General features: G+C 49.2%; 1 protein-coding gene across 4 annotated transcripts in view; it reads left to right on the top strand.

Annotated features, from left to right (window-relative positions):
- Window positions 1-21,682, top strand: part of CCDC33 (coiled-coil domain containing 33) — a 238,109-nt gene that overhangs the window by 145,916 nt on the left and 70,511 nt on the right. The gene's annotated exons all lie outside the window — the stretch shown is intronic.

Below are 21,682 nucleotides of genomic sequence, written 5' to 3'. Positions count from 1 at the left end.
TATTCCTCTTTATTTGTCACTGTTGCCACATCTGGAGTATTGAGTCCAGTTTTGGGCCCCCAATTACAGAAGGGATGTGGTCAAATTGAAAAGAGTCCAGCAGAGGGCAACAAAAATGAGTAGGGGGCTAGGGTACATGCCTTACGAGGAAAGGCTGCGGGAACTGGGCTTGCTTAGTCTGCAGAAGAGAAGAGTGAAGGGGAATTAGATAGCCTTCAGCTCATGCCCTGTATCTGCTGGACTGGGGTGCTTCCCCTCTGCAAAGGCTTGTAGGGATAGCTGCTGGCAGCACAAGTGATTCTGCTGCGTGTGCATTTGTTGGCTTTGTTATCTAACTGCGGGGGTTACCGAGAAGGTGCTCTGTGAGCCATACCTGTCAGCTGTGGGATTCTCACTCCTTCCCCTGGCCACTCTCAGGGGATGTCTACACTACAGCGCTAATTCGAACTAACTTAATTCCAATTAGTTAATACGAACTAAGCTAATTCGAATTAGTGCATCTAGACCTAAAAACTAATTCGAATTAGCGTTTTGCTAATTCGAAATAGCACGTCCACACTGAGTGGACCCTGAACCGAAGTTAAGGCTGGCCGAAACCAGTGCCATCTGCCGAAACCAGGCAGGGCATCAGGTTAGGAGTTAGAGCGTGGAGCTGCTGCCTCAGGCTAGCTGAGGGCTGTGCTTAAAGGGACCCGACCCCCACCCCGGACAGACAGTTCTCAGGGTTCCCTGCTTGCTTGTCTACCTCGATGAGGGACACCAAAGCAGTCCTGTCTTGGAGTGCCCTGAGTACCCACACTCAGCACATCACAGCACTTGGCCATCAGCCCGGCTGTACTTGCCGCAGGCTGCCATCCAGGGGGGTCAATCGGGGGGCTGTCAGAATCCAGGAGACCCAGCAGGAGAGCTTCCACCCCGAGGAGCCCGCAGAGCCACCTCAGTCCTCCCCATCGGGGGCTCGTACCCCATTCCTCCCTCACCTCCTTCCACTTACCCCTCCCTAGCCCCCCTTCCTGATGTACAAAATAAAGGACACGTGTTTTCAAAAATAGAAACTCTCTTTATTTAACAAAACTGGGGGGGAGGGGTTAACCTCTGGGGAGACTGGGAAAAGGAGGTGGGACAGGGGAAGAGAGAGGGTGGAAGAGGGGAGGAGGAAACCTGGGAGGAGGGAGCTGGAAGGGGGAAGCTGGGGAAGAAGGAGAAGGGGAAGTATAAAACTATGGTACGCCATCTCTTCAGTACTGTGTACAGATGTGGTCTCCTCACCTCAAAAAAGATATTTTGGCCTTGGAAAGGGTTCAGAAAAGGGCAACTAAAATGATTAGGGGTTTGGAACGGGTCCCATATGAAGAGAGGCTAAAGCGACTGGGACTTTTCAGCTTAGAAAAGAGGAGACTGAGGGGGGATATGATAGAGGTCTATAAAATCATGAGTGGTGTGGAGAGGGTGAATAAAGAAAAGTTCTTCATTAGTTCCCATAAGGACTAGAGGACACCAAATGAAATGAATGGGTTGCAGGCTTAAAACTAATACAAGAAAGTTCTTCTTCACACAGCGCATAGTCAACTTGTGGAACTCCTTGCCACAGGAGACTGTGAAGGCTAGGACTATAATAGAGTTTAAAGAGAAACTGGATAATTTCATGGAGGTTAGGTCCATAAAAGGCTATTAGCCAGGGGATAAAATGGTGTCCTTGGCCTCTGTTTGTCAGAGGCTGGAGAGAGATGGCAGGAGACAAATCGCTTGATCATTGTCTTCGGTCCACCCTCTCTGGGGCACCCGGTGCTGGCCACTGTCGGTAGACAAGATACTGGGCTAGAAGGACCTTTGGTCTGACCCAGTACGGCCGTTCTTATGTTCGTATGTTCTCCCAGCATCACCCTGTCCCCCCTCCCACTGTCACCTCCCCTCCTGCCCTTTTCCTCGTTGTCTGCACTTGTCCCCCTGGCATTTGTCTCTCCTGCACCCCTGTGCCTTGGTGCCTTCTCCTTTCTTCTTCTTCTCCTCCTGACCTCCTCCCCTCAGCACAAGCCCCTTCCCTATATTTTCCCCTTCCCTCCCCACAGCCCAGCCCAGCCCAGCTCCACCCCTTCCCCTCCCCAGCTCTAGGTTTTTTGCTGCCCCAAGCAAAACATTTGTGTCTCCCCCCCCCTTTGCTGTTGTCTTTTACACGTTTGCATTTTGCAATGGGGTTTTTGTTTGTTTGTTTGTTTTCTTTTTTGTCCTGGCATTTTAGCCCTATAAATAGCAAATAGCATTTTCATTTTTTTCCCATAAAGGCAAAGGCGATTCAAGTGAACTCCCCCTTTCACTCGCTGCTGAGTCACAGCAGCCTTTTCCCTGCCCTGTCCAGCCCCTCCCTATGGGCAAGCACCCTTCACTCCTGACCCACAGGGGGAGCAGGGTGCAGGGACAGCACAGAGCTGGAGGGGTGCAGGGAACAGTGGGGCAGTACGGGGGTGGCGCAGGGAATGGGAGCCACAGTGCCAGAGGGATGCAGGGATCGGGGGTAGCAGGATGCGGTGGAGGCACGGGGAATGGGACACGGGGAACAGGAGGGGCAGAGGGATCGGGGTCTAGGGGCAGTGCAGGGAATGGGCAGCACAGAGCTGGGGGGGCAGGGATCGGGGGGAACAGGGTGTGGGGGTGCGGTGGAGGCACAGGGAGTGGGATGCAGGGAACAGGAGGGGCAGAGGGATCGGGGTCTAGGGGCAGTGCAGGGAATGGGCAGCACAGAGCTGGGGGGGCAGGGATCGGGGGGAGCAGGGTGTGGGGTGTAAGGGTGGCACAGAGCCAAAGGGTCGCAGGGAAGAGGGAGAGCAGGGGCTCTGGAGTGCATGGGAGGCGCGGAGACAAAAGGGAGCTGGGGCCGTGGCAGGACTGGAGCCGGAGGGGCGGGCCCTGGCTGCGCCGTGTGCCGCAGCTAGCTCTTAGGGACACGCGGCTAGAGCTGAGCTGCCGCAGCCCTTTAAAATCAGTGGGGCCAGGACACGCCAGCGTCGTGGTGTCCTGCCCCGCCTCCTCGCGCCGGAGCTGCACGCAGGCAGCCCGGTGGGAAGAATCGCCGCACTTCCCCCTTCCCAGCAGCGCAGTCTGCCCCTGCACTCGCCAGCTGGAAAAATCTACTTGCCAGGGGCGAGCGGGTGAATGCATTTGTCGAGCCCTGGCAATTGGTATAATTCTCCACTTAGGAAGGAACAATCAGTTTCATACATACAGAATGGGAAGTGACTGTCTGGGAAGGAGTACGGCAGAAAGGGATCTAGGGGTTATAATGGACCACAAGCTGAATGAATCAGCAGTGTGATGCTGTTGCAAAGAAAGCAAACACGATTCTGGGATGCATTAACAGGTATGTTGTGAGCAAGATACAAGAAGTCATTCTTCCGCTCTGCTCTGCGCTGGTTAGGAGTATTGTGTCCAGTTCTGGGCACCACATTTCAAGAAAGATATAGAGAAATTGGAGAGGGTCCAGAGAAAAGCAACAAGAATGATTAAAGGTCTGGAGAACATGACCTATGAGGGAAGGCTGAAGGAATTGGGTTTGTTTAGTTTGGAAAAAAGAAGATTGAGGGGGGGCATGATAGCAGTTTTCAGGTATCTAAAAGGGTGTTATAAGGAGGAGAGAGAAAACTTGTTCATCTTGGCCTCTGGGGATAGAACAAGCAGCAATGGGTTTAAATTGCAGCAAGGGAGGTTTAGTTTGGACATTAGGAAAAAGTTCCTAACTGTCAGGGTGGTCAGACACTGGAATAAATTGCCCAGGGAGGTTGTGGAATCCCCATCTCTGGAGATATTTCAGAGCAGGTTAGATAAATGTCTATCAGGGATGGTCTAGACAGTATTTGGTCCTGCCATGGAGGCAGGGGACTGGACTTGATGACCTCTCGAGGCTCCTTCCAGTCCTAGTATTCTATGATAATCCCTTATTTTTGCAGGGACTCAGGAGTCAGGTCCAGGAGTAGCTTCAGCAGGTGGTCCCTAGAGAAAGGGAATGGGGCTGGGACCTGAGGGCAAAGGGCTTCTGTGGGTCACTGTCCTGGCAAAAGGAGGGAAAGAAACCAGAGGGGAGTGTGAGTTCTCAACCCTTGGGAGTGTGTGCTTGGTGCTACTCTGGGAAGATACCAAGCAGTCCGAAAGCTTTGTGGTTCTCTATGTGGCTGTTGACCCTTGGAGGACCCGATTCTGGACAGTGACGCTCTGGGAGGGGAAGACCTGCAGGGGGAACTTGCTGGGGGAAGGGAGGGCCAGGTTCCCTAATGTGCTGGCATGGCTGACAATATTTCAGGCCAGGAGCTCCTGGCTGAGAAGGGGTGTGTGCAGGAAGCTGAGGCTCATTGCAGGCTGACCTATTGGGGACATGCAGTGTGATGGGAAGCTGAGCTCTCAGCCCTGCTGTTTGAGACACCCTTACCCACGATCAGCACAGCCATGTGGCTTGGGAAGGGTGGGGAGGGTAAATGGGACTTTGAGGAGCCTAGCACTGTAGTAATTGCATTGACTGTTTGATTAGTCGATAAGGGCACCTCCGCCTTTGAAGTGTAGCAACAGCCACAGGGCTGCAGCCACACTTCAAAGGTGAAAGTGCTGCGGAGATCATGGGGCAGCGGGGGACTCAAGCAGTCCCCCCTGGCCCCATGCTCCCCATGATGTTTCAAATCGGCAGTGCCACATGGAGCCCGGGGTCACACAGCATTTCAAAGGCAGCAAGAGGGAGGAAACAACTCGTTGATTAGCCTGTCAACTATCCAATAAGCATTTGCTTATCAGATAGTCAACTAGTTGTTTACATCCCTAGTCCTGAGCCTCTGCGCCAGCCAGAACCAGCCCCCCAGGCGGGGCTATATAAGTGAGGGTGGTGTTGTGGGTTTTTTTGCCTCCCACCTTGGAAGCATTGGGAGCAGGTGAATAGTGAGGGTTGTTTTGGGAGATTATGCTTGTGTTTGGCCTCCAGGCCTGGTGATGGGTAGGCACTAGCGGTGTTAAAATTAGATTAATCTAATTGAATAGTTGATGGGATTTCCATTGACTATTTGATTAGTCAATGAGGGCGCTTCTGCTTTGAAATGTAGCAAGAGCTGCCTGGCCGTTGCTACATTTCAAAGGCAGAAGTGCCAAGTGTGTTCTGCCTTTGAAATGTACAAGAGCCCCTGCAGGGGCTCTTGTGCATTTCAGATACTGAGCTCCATGCAGGCGCTTCTGCTTTGAAATGTGGGAAGTCTTGTACATTTCAAAGGTGGAACGCTGTCACTGCACCTCTGCCCCCTCCCACGGAGTTGGAGCAGGCGAGAACCAGCTTTTAAGTCTTCCCTCCCCCGCACCTCTTCCTCTTTCTTCCCCGTACTGCCTCTTTCTGATAGAGGCAGCAAGCGGAGAGCCACTAGTCGACTAGTGTCGACTATCTGACAAGCTTTTGTTTATCAGATGGTCGACCAGTCGAATAGTCCCTTAGGGTATGTCTACACTACCCCCCTAGTTCGAACTAGGGTGGCTAATGTAGGCAATGTAATTTGCATCTTGCCGGGCGCCGCCATTTTTAAAGCCCCAGTAGTTCGGACTCCGTGCCTGCGGCTACACTTTAAATCCCAGGCTTCATTTGCAACTTCGGTTGCCTACATTAACCACCCTAGTTCGAACTAGGGGGGTAGTGTAGACATACCCTTACTTCCCTAGTGTGGACAAAGGGGGCAAGTGCCCTGGGGCCCGGAGGTTCAAAGGGGCCTGGAGTTCCAGTCACTGTTGCCACTGCTGCGGCAGCGGCAGTGCCTGGAGCTCTGTGCCCCTCTGAATTGACTCAGAAGCGCTACTCTGTGTGGCTCTGAGGCCTGGGAGAGGCATGCTGTAGTCTGGACGGCACTAAGGGCCGACTGTTCTCAGCCCTGCCCCTTCCACATTTGGCCCCGCTCCTTCCAGGGTGCCGAGCTGCCCCCCACACATGCCCCCGGGCTCATTTTTAAATGTCTGCTAGTTCAGACTCCGTGCCCGCGGCTACACGCGGCATGGACTAGGTAGTTCGGACTAGGCTTCCTATTCCGAACTACCGTTATTCCTCATGGAACGAGGTGTACCGGTAGTTCGGAATAGGAAGCCTAATCCGAACTACCTAGTCCGTGCCACGTGTAGCCGCGGGCACGGAGTCCAAACTACTGGGGCTTTAAAAATGGCGGCGCCCGGCAAGATGCAAATGAAGCCCGGAAAATTCAAATCCCGGGCTTCATTTGCAACTTCGGTTGCCTACATTAACCACCCTAGTTTGAACTAGGGTGGTAGTGTAGACATACCCTCACAGACAGACAGAAGGGGGCAAAAGACGAGATGTAAAATTAAGGTCCTGAACTCTTGTGGTCATCTGAAGTCTCCTGGTACTTTTCAGAAGGGTTGGAGTGTCAGCCCTCATGCCCTGGTGTGGTTCCAACTCAGGAGTCAGATCTTTGCAGCTCTTTCAGTTCGATGCATTCTTCTTCACTTCTCTTCCTGAGTGGTTGTGTGATGTAGTTGACTCTGTTAAAGAGCTGTTATGTTCCTCCCAGGAGATGGTTGCATGTCTATGGCAGGGGAATGCACGGACAATCTGCACAACCCTACCAGCCCCTCTGAAATGCAAAGTGCTCAGGAGCTGAAAGGAAACAATTACGGCACTGGCCTTTGGAGTAGCTGTGGAAGAAGCAGTGACTGTGGGTAGCTCTATGCAGGAGCAGCACTGAGAACTGGGCCATGTCTACATGTAGGAGAGGGACCGTGCGCAGGAAAGCCTGCATGTCACAAGGGGATGTTTTTAATGGCTGCTGAAGCAGTGACTGAAAGAGAGGGTGGGAAACTGAGGCTATAAAATAATCATGGCTCACTGTGACTTATACATGGCCTATGCCTCAGCTCCATTCTGGGAGCTGCTGGGAACAGGCTTTCTGCGCTTGGTGACAGGGATGCTGGGGTTGATTACTTCCAGTCTGTGCACAACCCCAGCCTCACCGCCACAGCCCAGTTTGAGTAACAGGGATTGACCAGTCCCACCCACCTCTGCAGTGTGATCATGGATCCCTTGTAGATGCATTGCCAGGATCCTGTGGGGGACATTGATTTTAGACTCTTTAAAGAGCCTGGTTTTGATCCCTCTAATCCCAAAACCCCAACAAAAGCCTTTCCCAAGATGTGCCCTGTATATTCTCCCCACTCCACTTGTCCCTTCCTTTCCCCTCTCCACTGCTATCCAGAGCTCTCCAGAGCTTACCACGTGGGGAAAGAGAAGGAAATGGTAGAACTAGGCCATTTTCACATGGCTTTAAATATTCATCAGCCCATCAATAATCCATGGAGCTAAATTCTGTTTAACTGTTGCAGTGGCTGGATGTGCCCAGTAGGAGATGAAGTTTGTCACCAAGACCTTTCCTTCAGGGAAGGGAGCGGGGGGCTCAGTTCTTTGTTCACAACTGCAGAGGCAACTGGTACCTGCTGGGGGGAGGGTATGTGGGAGCACCCCATTTAGTAATTAAAATATAGAGGGCATAGAGAGGTGATGCACCGCCCGAGTGCTATTATGAGTGACCCATGCTCAAAGGGTTTGGAGGGTTTGACCAAGAAAAGCAGAGCTGCTCTGAGCTCTTATCTTAGGAGCTCAGCTGCTGAAAAGCTTTTCCTAGGTCAAATGGTGGGGATGTGCTCTCTGGGGCACACATAGCACATAGGAACTGCCAGGCTGGATCAGACCTGCGGCCCACTGAGCAGGGGCGCCATTTCAGATTTTGGTAGGAGGGGGCTGACCTGTGCATGCCCTGATGGGGAGGGGAAGAGTGAGAGCATGAGAGGGCAGACTGAGGACAGCAGCTTCAGCATTGTTACTGAGCATGCTCAGTACAAGCCAAGCAGCAAATGGTGGGGGGCTGGTTCCATTCACCCTCTCCCCACACACACATCACCTCTTTCTAGGGCTACTCAGGCACTGGAAAACTCTAGATTTTTTTTGGCAGATAACTTAGCAGGTAGCTGACAGGAGCACTGTATCTAATTCATATATAAAGGAAAGAAAATTAAAATAAATATTAGACCCACTCAGCTTTGATAGTAACATTCTGACATCTTGGGGCAAGTCACTTAAGGGACACTGGTTAGTCTTAAAATGTTCATATATTTTCTTACTTTCTTACTAAATGCAGAGAGACAGACTGTCAGGACTCCTGGGCTCTATCTCAACTATGGAAGTGGAATGGGATCCGGCAGGTTACAGCAGGGGGGCAGGTACATTTGGGCTCTATCTAAGATCAGAATGGTCAGATTGGATCTGACCAATGGTCCGTCTAGCCTTGTGTCCTGTCTTCCAATAGTGCCCAATGCCAGGTGCTTCAGGGCTTGAACAGAAGAAGCAATCATCAAATGATTCATCCCCTGTTGCCCATTCCCAGCTTCTTGCAAACAGAAGCTAGGAACACCATCCCTGTCTATTCCGGCTAATAGCCTTGATGGATCTATCCTCCTTGAACTTATTTTGTTCTTATTGGAACCCTGTTAGAGTTTGGTCCTTTCCACCATCTCCTGGCAAAGAGTTCCACAGATTGCCTAGGAAGAAACAATTTGTTTTAAATCTGCTGCTTATAAATGTAAGTGGGTGAGCTTCTTGTTTTAAGTAAATAACATTTCCTTATTCTATTTCTCCACACCATTCATGATTTTCTAGACATCTAACATATCCACCCATTCTTTTGTCATTTCTTTTCCAAACTAAAAAAAATCCAAGTCTTGTTAATCTCTCCTCATATGGAAGCTGTTCCTTACTCCTAATCATTTCTGTTGCTCTTTCTGTACCGTTACCAAATCCAAGAGATCTTTTTTTTAGATGGGGTGATCAAATCTGCATACAGTGTTCAAGATGTGCGTATACCATGACTTTACATAGCGGCAATATGACATTTTCTGTCCTATTATCTATTCCTTTCCTAATGATTCCCAATATTCTGTTAGTCTTTTTAGTTTTTAGACTGTCACTATGCATTGAGCCGATGTTTTCTGGGAACTATCCACAATGGTTCCAAGATTTCTTTCTTGAGTGGTACCAGCTAATTTAAAGCCCGTCATTTTGTATGCATGGTTGGGATTATATTTTCCCTTGTGTATTACCTTGCACTGCTCAACACTGGTTCTTCTTCAGGGAGTCTCCCCGTGAGTGCTCCACTTTATGTGTCTGGGGCACCTCTGCATGTCTAGTGTGGCAGCCCAAGAGCAGGGGCTGCAGGAGCCTGGTGGAAGGACTTACACGGGGAGTTGGGTGTGTGGGTTTATGTTCCCAGAGTAGGCTTCCAGAGACTGAGCCCAGCCATTAGGACACCTGCAGCCCATCAAGAGTCTGTCTGGAGGGTAGACTGAGTGGAGCACCTGCCACCAGTTAAGGCTATGGGCACACAATAAAAACCTTCCCTCAGGGAAGGAGAAAAGGGACGGACCAGAGGAGAGGCTAGGCCAGGCCAGGCCAGGCCAGCAGAGCAGAGCAGAGCAGAGCAGTGCAGCGCAGCGCAGAAGACAGACCCAAGATACCCTGCAACAGGGCCTATTCCAAGGCTTTGGAAAGGAGGTACCCAGGAAGGGTGGGGGAAGTGGCCCAGGTAGGTGGCAAAGTTTGCAGATGATACTAAACTGTTCAAGGTAGTTAAGACCAAAGCAGACTGTGAAGAACTTCAAAAAGATCTCACCAAACTAAGTGACTGGGCAACAAAATGGCAAATTACATTTATCCACATTAAATTTCAAGTAAAGCACATTGGAAAAAATAACCCCAACTATACATACAATATGATGGGGGCTAATTTAGCTACAACTAATCAGGAAAGAGATCTTGGAGTCATCATGGATAGTTCTCTGAAGACATCCACTCAGTGTGCAGCGGCAGTTAAAAAACGAAACAGGATGTTAGGAATCAATAAAAAAAGGATAGAGAATAAGATGGAAAATATCTTACTGCCCTTATATAAAAGATGTGCATGGAGTGGAATACAAGCTTGGGTGCCAGATCTTTAGCCAGTGTAAATGCACCAGCGTCAATAAATCTGGCCCTATGTGGCCCAGTGGCAGGAGTGGGCTGCATACTTCATTAGCGCATAGCTCATGGCCTTAGGTTGTCATGTGCAATTCTGTCTCAGAGAACCTTTCCCATGGCCAGGTGGGATGAAGGGATGCCAGTGAATTCTCTGTTAAGGAAAGGAAACAGAATATGTTTGCTTTGCCAGTGCGATGCCGCTGGGCTGAGAGGGGAGTCAGGTCTGCTACATCTGACTGTCTGTCTCTCACTGAATAGATTTGTAACAGGCTGCAGGGCTCTCAAGCCGGAGATGAATAATTTAGCAGTGGTATTTAAAGATTCAGTAGAGTTTTTCCAGTCTCTTCAAGCTGGTGTAATGTATTTATTTTTAAAGGATTTTCTTTCTGCCTTGCCACTTAGTTCCCATCCTTATGTTCCTTCAGACTCCAATTCCTTTGTTTTGCTTCTTTGAATTGACTGATTTTTTGGGGGGGGCTGTGCCAGCAGAGGTGTCTTGGGGAGTGAATGGCAGTCAGTCCCACCCTACTGGTATATCTTCCCCTACTCTGTGTACATTTGATCACATACATTACCTTGGCAGTGGAGGCAACATTAACTCAGCTGTGTGTACCACTCCAAATACATGGAAAAGTCAGGCCCTAGACACATGCATCTTGATGCAGATTCAGCTGCTTAGATTTCTCTCATTGAAACTGGGACTCTTGACAGTTCTGTGCCATGTAGCTGTACAGTGTGTGAAAACTGCCCATCTGTTGTGCTGATTTCTAATCACCACATTATCTGTTGGAGAGGAGGAGTGCCAGCCATATGGGCTGGGGGCTGGGTAGCGGTGAGGAGTGATATACCCCTAGAGTGGTATGGCAGGGTCACTCCTTTTCCGCTTTACCGTGTGTCTCTTGGTCTGGCACAGTCAGAAGTGCCCCATTGAAAAGGTGCAGAGTGTTTGCTTGCCAGGGGAGTGCTGTCTGCAGCTCTCACAGTGCCATCTAATGGCAAATACTAGCATCCATAGTCAAGCTGAGAAATCTAAGCAAAGACATTTCAGCTTCCTAGTGACTGTTGCTCTATAAATACCAAGAAGAGATTAGGAGAGGAATGGGTCTGGACTCCTACACATGCTGGGCCCATTCAGGGCTTTTTAAGTCACTGGGTGGAGTGAAAAAAGGCTGCCAAGTCACGGCAGTACCAGAGGATCTCTCCCTGACTCAGCCAGATTTCCAGCGGGGTCTGTAAGGCAAAGCACCCTGGTGCAGCTTTGCCACTCTTAGCAAGGGGGCATCATGCATTTTTCTGTAGTCCCCCCCACTGGCATTTTTGGAGTGGTGGCATGAGCATGCACACCCCTGTACTTTTCTGGGCCCAGACTAACTTTGCAGCACTATCTTTGTATTACTTCCCCCGTTTGATTGTGTCTAGAAGGAAAGGTGCTCTTGTGGCTTCTCTGCACCCCATCTGAACCATGCAGGGCCAGTCATGATCTCCAGGCCAATGCCTATTGACAGAGTTTAGCTCTTCTGCGTCCAGCGCGGCAGGAGCCCAGGAGTGCAACTGCAGTGAGAAAATGAAAACAGGAAAGGCTACGTCTACACTGGCCCCTCTTCCGGAAGGGGCATGTAAATTTCACCAGTCGTAGTAGGGAAATGCGCGGGGGATTTAAATATCCCCCGCGGCATTTAAATAAAAATGTCCGCCGCTTTTTTCCGGCTTTTAAAAAAGCCGGAAAAGAGCGTCTAGACTGGCCCCGATCCTCCGGAAAAAGCGCCCTTTTCCGGAGGGTCTTATTCTTACTTCAAAGTGAGAATAAGACCCTCCGGAAAAGGGCGCTTTTTCCGGAGGATCGGGGCCAGTCTAGACGCTCTTTTCCGGCTTTTTTAAAAGCCGGAAAAAAGCGGCGGACATTTTTATTTAAATGCCGCGGGGGATATTTAAATCCCCCGCGGATTTCCCTATGACGACTGGTGAAATTTACATGCCCCTTCCGGAAAAGGGGCCAGTGTAGACGTAGCCGAAGTGTAATGTACTTGTTGAAGGAGACCTTTGGTCTGTCACAGGGGTATTTCTCCACTGGGTGTTTCCTAGGAAGATTTGGTCCCTGTATATATGGGGAGGGAGAGTTCCATGGATCCAAACCAACCTGAAATGTTTGGACCTGGATCCTCTGCTAAGAGCTGCACATGGGAAGCTATTTGTAGAGCATAGTGACAGCAGGCTGCAGCTTTATTAGTCCTACAGCTTGTGAACAATATACTAGCCCCCTCTCCTCCCATAACAGGGGAAACCCGATCGGGGTCCCAGCAGTCCATGAGCCTGGCGAAAGACCAGCTTTAGGAGGGCTTTTCTTTGCCGTGCATGGAGTGTTTGCCTGGGGGAGAGAGATGGTTGGTGGCCTATCAATTTCTTGCATCTCATCAAGGGGTTGAAAAGATTTTTCTTCAGGTGCTTGCTCATGTCCATTCAACATAGGTGTGAGTGCTCACCACATGCACCCATGCAGGAAGATTTTTCCCTCAGCAGTACCCATAGGGCCTGGGTCTCAGAGCCCCCTGGAGTGGCGTGCTACACTTTATAGGGCACCCCCAGGCCCTTCTCTCCTCTGTTTCTGTTTTGCTGCCTCTGATGGTGCTGGGAATACTCTGTACCTGCTCTAGCTATAGCACTATCATTCCCTCAATTGGTTTGCAAAAAGTTTTCTTCAGGTTTTAGTAGAGTAGTTAGCAGTCAGTCCCCTGTTGGCATGGTTCCTCCCCCCCCCCCCTCCCCCGTGCTGACTGCCTTCATTGTTTGGGTGAATCCCACATTTCTTCCGAGTGCAAGATTTGCACTTCTATTCACCACAGGACCATAAGAGAGGGGAATTCAACGAAGGGAGCTTCTCATGGAGTCTTCCCTAGCACCACAAGATCTGCACTCTGATTCAGCTCTGAGTATGTCCTCCTCAGTGTGGAATGCACCACCGACTTGGCACCAGGTGTCTGGGCACATAGCCACAGAAAGATAAGCAGTCTGCCAAGGACAGCTCTCCTGCCAGAATGGAGAGGGGCAAGACGGGACTGTCCATCAGAATGTTCCAAGGACTAGTCCCTGGCGCAGGCAGAAAATCCCAATCTGATCCAGTCCCCATCCACTCCAGAGGCCTTCCAAGTGGTAGAGAGAGTGTCTCTCAATCTGGTTCTCATCACATCAGGTGCTACTCACTATGTCCATGCCTGCACTCTCCTCAGCACTACTCCTTGCCAACACCTAGTAGCTCTGGTCTCTAGACGTGAGGCAATTACATGGCAAAGTGGAAACGGTTTGCTGCCTAGGCATCCCAGAGAGGAGATCTTCCCATGGATGCTCCACTTCAGTTGGTCCTCGAGTACCTCTTGTACCTGAAGCAAGAATGTCTCACACTCACCTTGATTAAGGTGCATCTAGTGGCAATCTTGGCCTTCCATCTGCCAGTCCAGATGCACTTGGTGTTCTTACATGATCTTGTGCATCACTTCTGAATGGACCTGGAAAAGGCATTTCCACAAACACCAGCCCCTCTCCGGCAATGGGATATCAACCTGGCCCTTGCTAGGCTCACTAGTCCTCTGTTTGAGCCACTGACCACCTGCCCCCTTTCACTACTGTCCATGAAGGCGGACCCCCTACCCGACGTAATGGCGACTAGAAGGGTCTCCGAGCTACAAGTGCTCATATGGAAGCCACCATATACAATCTTCTTCAAAGATAAAGTGCAACTTAGGCCGCACCCAGCCTTCCTTCCGAAGGTAGTCTCTGCATTCCACATGGATCAGGACATCTTCCTTCTGGTCGTCTACCCAAAGCCTCATACAATCTATGAGGAACAAAGTTTACATGCTCTAAATGTCAGGAGGGCCCTAGTGTTCCATCTGGAAAGAACAAAGCCCTTCCGTAAGTCCACACAGCTGTTCGTGGCCTATGTGGATAGGATGAAAGGCTATCCTATGTCATTCCAAAGGATATCCAGATGGATTAGCACCTGCATCTATATGTGTTATGACCTCATGGGCGTTCCGGCCCCGGATTTGGTCAAAGCTCATTAGACTAGGGCCCAGGCCTCATCTGCAGCCTTCCTGGTGAGTGTCCTGACCCACAAGATCTGTCGAGCAGCACCATAGTCATTGGTGCATGCCTTTTCAGTCCACTATGCGATCATGCAGCATGCGAGAAGCAGTGTGGCCTTTGGTAGAGTGGTGTTCCAATCGGCATGTTCTTGAGTCTTCTGCCCGCTCCCACAGACACTGCTAGCACCCACCTATGTTGAATGGACATGAGCAAGCACTCGAAGAAAAAACAGTTCTCTCTTTCTGTAACTGGTGTTCTTCGAGATGTGTTGCTCATGTCCATTCAAACTCCCACCCTACCTCCCCTCTGTTGGAGTTCCAGCAAGAAGAAACTAAGGAGGGAGGGGCTGGGGGGGCACCTTATATAGCAGGGTGTGCATGTGCCACTCCATGGGGCGCTGGGGACTCTGGCCCCTACAGGTACCGCGTAGGGAAAATCTTCCCACACCGGTGCATGTGGCAGGCAAATACACCTATGCTGAATGGATATGAGCAACATATCTCGAAGAACACCAGTTACAAAATAGGTAAATGTCTTTTTTAGCTTTTCCCACAATACCTCACATGGCATGCTTTATATACAATATCACAGTTATATGCAAATGGGGATTATAGGCTGCTCCTGCAAAGTATAGAGAGTATCACAGCTGCTAAACAATACTGTTTTTACTGGGGTGGGGGAGGGAGAGGAATGGCCTTGTACTTTGTGACAAAGTACTAGACCTCAAGAGATCAGGCTTCTTGTCAGACACTGGGCAGGTCACCTGGCCTCAGTTTTACCATCTGCAAAAATCAGGAAATGTGACCAGCTCTCAGCAGAGTTGAGTGGGGTTACATTTATAAATGGTTTGAGCTCAACAGATGGAATACACTAAGGCTGTGTCTAGACTACATGGCTCCATCGACGGAGCCATGTAGATGAGGGTTGTAGGCAAAGGGAAATGAAGCGGCGATTTAAATAATCGCCGCTTCATTTAAATTTACATGGCTGCCGCGCTGAGCCGACAAACAGCTGATCAGCTGTTTGATGTTGGTAGGGGAGTGTCCAGACTAGCGCGCTGAGCGGACAAAGCCCTTTGTCGGCAGCCCCGGTAAACCTCATCCCACGAGGAATAACGGGGCTGCTGACAAGGGGCTTTGATGTCGGCAGGGGAGTGTCCAGACTAGCGCGCTGAGCGGACAAACAGCTGATCAGCTGTTTGTCGGCTCAGCGCGGCAGCCATGTAAATTTAAATGAAGCGGCGATTATTTAAATCGCCGCTTCATTTCCCTTTGCCTACAACCCTCATCTACATGGCTCCGTCGATGGAGCCGACAAACAGCTGATCAGCTGTTTGTCCGCTCAGCGCGCTAGTCTGGACACTCCCCTGCCGACATCAAAGCCCCTTGTCAGCAGCCCCGTTATTCCTCGTGGGATGAGGTTTACCGGGGCTGCCGACAAAGGGCTTTGTCCGCTCAGCGCGCTAGTCTGGACACTCCCCTACCGACATCAAACAGCTGATCAGCTGTTTGTCGGCTCAGCGCGGCAGCTATGTAAATTTAAATGAAGTGGCGATTATTTAAATCACCGCTTCATTTCCCTTTGCCCAATAAACAAATGTACATGGCTCCATCGACGGGTTGCCTTTCACTTCTGTAGACCAAGGCATAAGAAATTCCAAGGACTAGAAGGCAAAGTTAAACAAATTAAATGTTGACAATGTGTTTTTGGGGAGTAAGGGTCATTAAGCATGGGACCAGCTTGCAAGGACAGGGTGGACTCACGATGACTTGGAGTCTGTTGAACAAGATTAGCTCTTTTTCTCAGAGCAATGCTTTAATTGAGCTCTTGGGAGAAATTCTACAATGTATGTCCAAGCAGGGATGGGGAGACGCCGGTCAGCCTAATTCATCACAGTGGTCCTTTCTGGCCTTAACCTATGAATCCATATCACAGGTCAAATAACTTCTGCATCAAGCCCATCACTTCTGTTTGAGCCACAGCCTCTTGTCCAGGATGGAGTCCCTCTTGACTTAAAGACTACAGGTGATAGCAAATCTACCATACCCCTAAGTAAACTGGTCTGATGGCTAATGATTGCCACTTTTAAAAAAACATGGTGCCTTATATCTCGTATGATTTTCTCTGCTTCTAAACCTTCACTCTCATTAACCCTTTTTCTGCTAAATTAAAAAGCCATCTGGTATCAGAAATCTTGCAAGTCAGGTACTTGTTGAACATGATCAAATTAAGTGGGTCTGGCCCACGAAAGCTCATCATCTAATAAACCATCATGTTAGTCTTTAAAGTGCTACATTGTCCTGCATTTTGCTTCAAATTACTTCCTAACGGTCTTTAGAATCAGCAATTGGTCGTTCACTATAAGGCAGGTTTTCCAGAGCTTGAATCATCCTTGTAATTCTTTTATGAACCCTACTTTCAGTAAATTAACCAACACGTGTTTGCATCAGGGATTCATTTGGGCCCATCCTGTCTACTTTTTTAGGGCCTGTAATAGCCTCTGCAGGGTAAACTGGGTGTGAACAGAAACCATGTATGAGGAAGGAAACAAAGATACAACATAACCGTTCCGTTTCCATTGTGATAGGCTTTTGACATGATTTTACCACCTTCTACTCTACATTATTCCTCCTCTCATTAAGGATGGAAATTGCCCCCTCTTTGTGTCTAGGGCAGTCCAATGGGATAAGTGCATTGTCTCTTACCAAGAGGCACTTGCTGAGCAGACAATAGGAACTGATGCATTTTACGGCAGTGAATAGCATGACAAGATATGGCTCTCTGAAGTGCTTTGCATTACAGCCCTAATCCCCTGTTAATATCACCCAGCCCATGTCTGCCTGAAGGCTAGTTATTACCCAGTTGCAATGTGCAGGCCTCTTGTGCTGATTCCCTAGTGGAGTGTCACTTTGGAGTGAGGCTGCCAGGCACAGGCAGTGAGGAGGGGCTGAGAGGACAGAAGTGGAGACCAATTTTCAGGGACACAGATCTGGAGGGATAGCCAAAAAGCGAGCGTGGGAGCAGCAGTGTTCAGAGGATGGCTGGCGGCTGCCTCAAGCAGAATTTCACAGATGGGGGGAGGGGAGAGGAAGGAGATGAGGACACCCATAGACCCTGCTCCATTGGCATCAGATACATGGCTAAAGTGCTGCACTGAACAGTTCTGCAGCAGGTATCTGCCTTCATGTTACCAGGATCAGTGACCTGGACTCTCCTGAGGATGGCCCAATTCTGTAGCTCTACCTTCAGTAAAACAATCCCTGAGAGAAGCCAGCAGGATCAAACCCTTGGCACCCATGCTGCAGTAGAATACCATAGTAGCTTGGTGCTAAAGGAGACCTGCTGACCGGGGTGAGGGGGGTGGCACAGGGAACCTAGGGAGTTGCAGAAGTGCCCAGAGAACCTAGGGATTTCCCTGTGGCACTCAGGACATGCAGTCCCATATGCAGGCATTTCTGTGGGGGGGTGGTTTTTTTGTAAATGTAGACCACAAGGGTGTGAATGCACCCCACAAAGTTCCCCAAGTAAGCGGCTGGGGCTGATTTCCCTGGTTAGAGCATGGGAGAGGGAGGCTCGGGCAGCATGCTGCTCCTGCCTTCCCTTGGCCAGCCAGAGCATACTTACTTGGGGACCATGGGAGGGTGCTTTCACACGCCCACTGTGTATAAGCCTGACATGGGCAGGTTTGAGGTTGAAGAACATGACTGGCACTGCCCAACCAGCTAGTAACTTTACACATGGGAGGGTGCAGTCCATCCTGCATCTGGGTATGAGCTATAGAATGAAAGATGACAGGTAAACCTAATCAGTTCTATTTTTCAGCCCTTCCATGGTCTTCAATGATTCTTAATGCAACTGCACCATATTCAGCACAGTACTGCTTGCTGTGTAGGAGTAATAATACCTAGTTGTTGCAGTATTTTTCATCAGTAGAGATCCTCTTTTCAAATGCAGTGAGCATTGTTAGCCTCTTTTTACAAGTGAGGAAACTGAGGCATAGAACAGAGAAGTGACTTGCTTGAGGTCACCCAGCAAGCAAGGAGCAAAACTAACTAGAGAAGCCAGGTTTGAGTCCCAGACCAGAGCTCTATCCACTAGACCACACTGCAGTACTAGCCTCTGGTAGTGATGTCACTGCAGTATGTGTGGCTCTTACTCTTGAATACTGGATGCAGATGTTTTGGCTGCTCGAGGAGTGGGCCTCTTCAGGCAGCCAGGAGCAAAGGAGAAGTGAAGTAGGGGACAGATTCTCCAAGGCTGGTGTCACTGGTTGAAATTTCACTCAAGTCAGAGGGAGTGCAGTGCACCCATTTACCCCAGCTGAGGATCTGGACTGGACAGCTTACAGGCTGGGTGGGGCATGAATAAATACCCTCCATTAACGTCAATGGAGAAATTATGGGAGTTTTGTCTTTGACTGCAGTGGAACCAGGATTTAACTCCAGAAGTTTTACACTCTGTGGGCTATGCGGCGGTCTGTATGAAAACTCTTGGGTGATTTTCAGTCCAACATCCAAGTACCATATTACAACATCCTGCTGCAGTTGGTCCCCTTGTTGGCAGCATCTACAGAAGAGTCTTGGAGGAACAGAGTGGCTAGCTCAGCTGGCATTAGACTTTTAATCTGAGGGTCTCGTATTCAAGTCTCTGGTCCAGCAGGAGAGCCTTTCCCCCAAAGACCCTCTCCTCCTCCATGTCACTTTGATATTCCTAGCCTCCGTTTGCCAGAAGCTGGGAATGAGTGACCTGGGATGGATTATTTTATGATTCTCTGTTTGGTTCATTCCCTCTGGGGCACCTGGCATCGGCCACTGTCAGAGGACAGGATGCTGGGCTAGATGGACCTTTGGTCTGACTAAGTCTGGTCATTCTTATGGAGATTGAATTCTCTTTTGAATTCAGGCAAGACCTCTCCAGAAGACGCATGTGCAGGATGACACTTTATGCTGTGCAGTAGCTGAATAGCTTCAACCTCCAGATACCTCCGAATAGCCTGAACCCCCAAAGACATAGGATGGGTTCAACCCTGCAAGGTGCTGAAATGGCTGAGTGCTCAACACTTGACAGATACATGGAAGGGGCATTTTGTTTTGTCAGCTACCGAGGATCAAGCCCATAATGCTCCATCTGAGCGTTACCCTTTACAGCACCAGTGCCAGGCAGATATGACTGCTGGTCCATTGAGAGCTCTGGGGCATTGCTAAACTATACTGAATTGGGCAGTGTCCACACTGCACTCCTCACAGCAGCACAGTTGCGCCACTGCAGCAATGCCACGGGGTATAGTCTAGCCAATCTTTGTCGGCAGGAAAGAGCTCGCTTAGGCTAGGTCTAGACAGCAGAGCTTTTTCAGGATACCTCCGGTATGCCAGAAAAGCTATGCCGCGTCCAAGGAATGTGTCTGCTTTTTCAGAGCAATTTCCGAAAAAGCGGATGCATTCTTTCACCATCCATGTAATCATTATGGGTATGTCTACACTACCCCCCCTAGTTCGAACTAGGGGGGGGTAGTGTAATGTAGTCATACGGAGTTGCCAATGAAGCCCGGGTTTTGAATTTCCCGGGCTTCATTTGCATAAAACCGGCCGGCGTCATTTTTAAATGCCGGCTAGGTCAGACCCCGTGCCGCGCGGCTACACGCAGCACGGACTAGCTAGTTCGGATTAGGCTTCGTAATTCCTAATTCCGTGAGGCATACAGCTAGTTCGGATAGGAAGCCTAATCCAAACTAGCTAGTCCGTGCCGCGTGTAGCCGCGCGGCACGGGGTCTGACCTAGCCGGCATTTAAAAATGGCGCCGGCCGGCTTTATGCAAATGAAGCCCGGGAAATTCAAATCCCGGGCTTCATTGGCAACTCCGTATGACTACATTACCCCCCCCCTGTTTGAACTAGGGGGGTAGTGTAGACATACCCTATATGAGGAAGAAGGGATGTGTCGAAAGAGGAGGTTTTTCCAAAATTTGGCACTATGTAGATGGGCCAAATTTAGGAAAAGCCTCTTCTGAATGAAAAGCTGAAAAAGATCTACAAATTGTTTGTAATTTGTGTATCTCTTTCTGACTTTTCTTTGCAGTCTAGACATAGCCTTACTGACAAGACTACCCCCAACAATGATGGTAGCTTTGTCGGTAGGAGAATATCTGCTCCCACCAACAAAGTGCTGTCCACACCTGCACTTTTCATCAGTAACACTTCTGTCAGTCCACAGAGTGCTTTTTTCACACCTCTCAGTAACAGATGTTCTTAGTGACAAATGTACAGTGCAGACATAATCTTAGACACTTAATAGTTAATAAATCCTGGCTTTACTGTGAACTTTGTGAGCCAAGATGACCTTCTGTACTGCTAATTAACCAGCAAATGAGCCTTGTTGGTATTTGTTGTTTTTCTATTTTAATTAACAAACCCAAATTATGTCAAGCCGATTAGGAGATTCAGCCAAGCAGAATGAATCAGCTGAGCCACAGCTAGAACAGGCTGTGGCTGGTTGGCACCTGGAAGTAAATGGAATAGCTAGGGGCTGAGATGTTCCACATTTTCAGTTCATTAGCCAGGGTAGCTCTGTAACATTAGTGCTGTGGAACGCAGACATTTTATTGATCGATTACCCTCTGATTGAATGGAGGAGAGATTCTTGTCAGTAAATAATGTCTATAAATATGCAAACATTTAAAATATATGGACAGAGATATCAATAAATGGCCTGCAGTGTTTGGGGCTGGGGAGATCATTACAACAATGCCTGTAAAGTGGAAATGGGAGGGGAAGTGGACTTTTATATCTCTTTGAAGTTCTCATTTGGGAAATTATTACCCAAAGTATAGGCCTAATTTCTGAAATGGAATTAACAGCTCCTTGATATCAAGTGTAGAGGTCTCAAAATGGAGCAGTGCATTCTGCTAGCTAGACTTTTGAGTATTTACGCTGGTGCAGTTGATACTGCTGTATTGCCAACTAGCTCAATGCTATTGCAAGTCTTGCAGGGTTTTTTTCATAAAGCTTAGGCACTTGGTGCCATGTGATTATTGTCTTTCCTTTTAAAAGAACATTTCTAGCAAAGTAAAGCTTGAAAATAGGACCCCTTGAATGCTCTTACACCAGGATGATGATGTTTAAGACAATCTCATGACTCTAGTAGCACGTCTACACTGTATGGCTATTTCGAGATACCAGAGGTATCCCAAAATATCTACCCTGCATCTACACAAGCCGCCCGATATTTCAAAATATTTTTCGAAATACCAGGCGCACTATTTTGCCATCCTGGTAAACCTCATCTCACGAGGGATAAGGAATGGCTCGAAATAGCCATACTTTCATTGGAATTCTAGGTAAGTAAGAAATTACTCAGTAAATTAATGAAGGGTGCCCTTCTAAAGCACAGGACTGGTAGTCACTTAAGCTGTGTGTTCAGTTTCTGATTCTGTCACTAATTCATTGGGAATCTGTCTACACGGCAAAGAAAAACTCACCACTGCTTCTGCCAGCTGAATTGGGCTGTTTCATTGCTGTGTAGATTGCTGAGCTCTGGCTGGATCCTGGGCTCTTGGACCCTGCGCAGTAGAAAGTCAGTTGGC

The sequence above is a fragment of the Pelodiscus sinensis genome, chromosome 14 (assembly GCF_052426305.1).
Source record: "Pelodiscus sinensis isolate ZL-2025 chromosome 14, ASM5242630v1, whole genome shotgun sequence".
In the NCBI taxonomy this organism is placed as follows: Eukaryota; Metazoa; Chordata; order Testudines; family Trionychidae; genus Pelodiscus; species Pelodiscus sinensis.
This window is presented reverse-complemented; position numbering and strand designations above follow the sequence as displayed.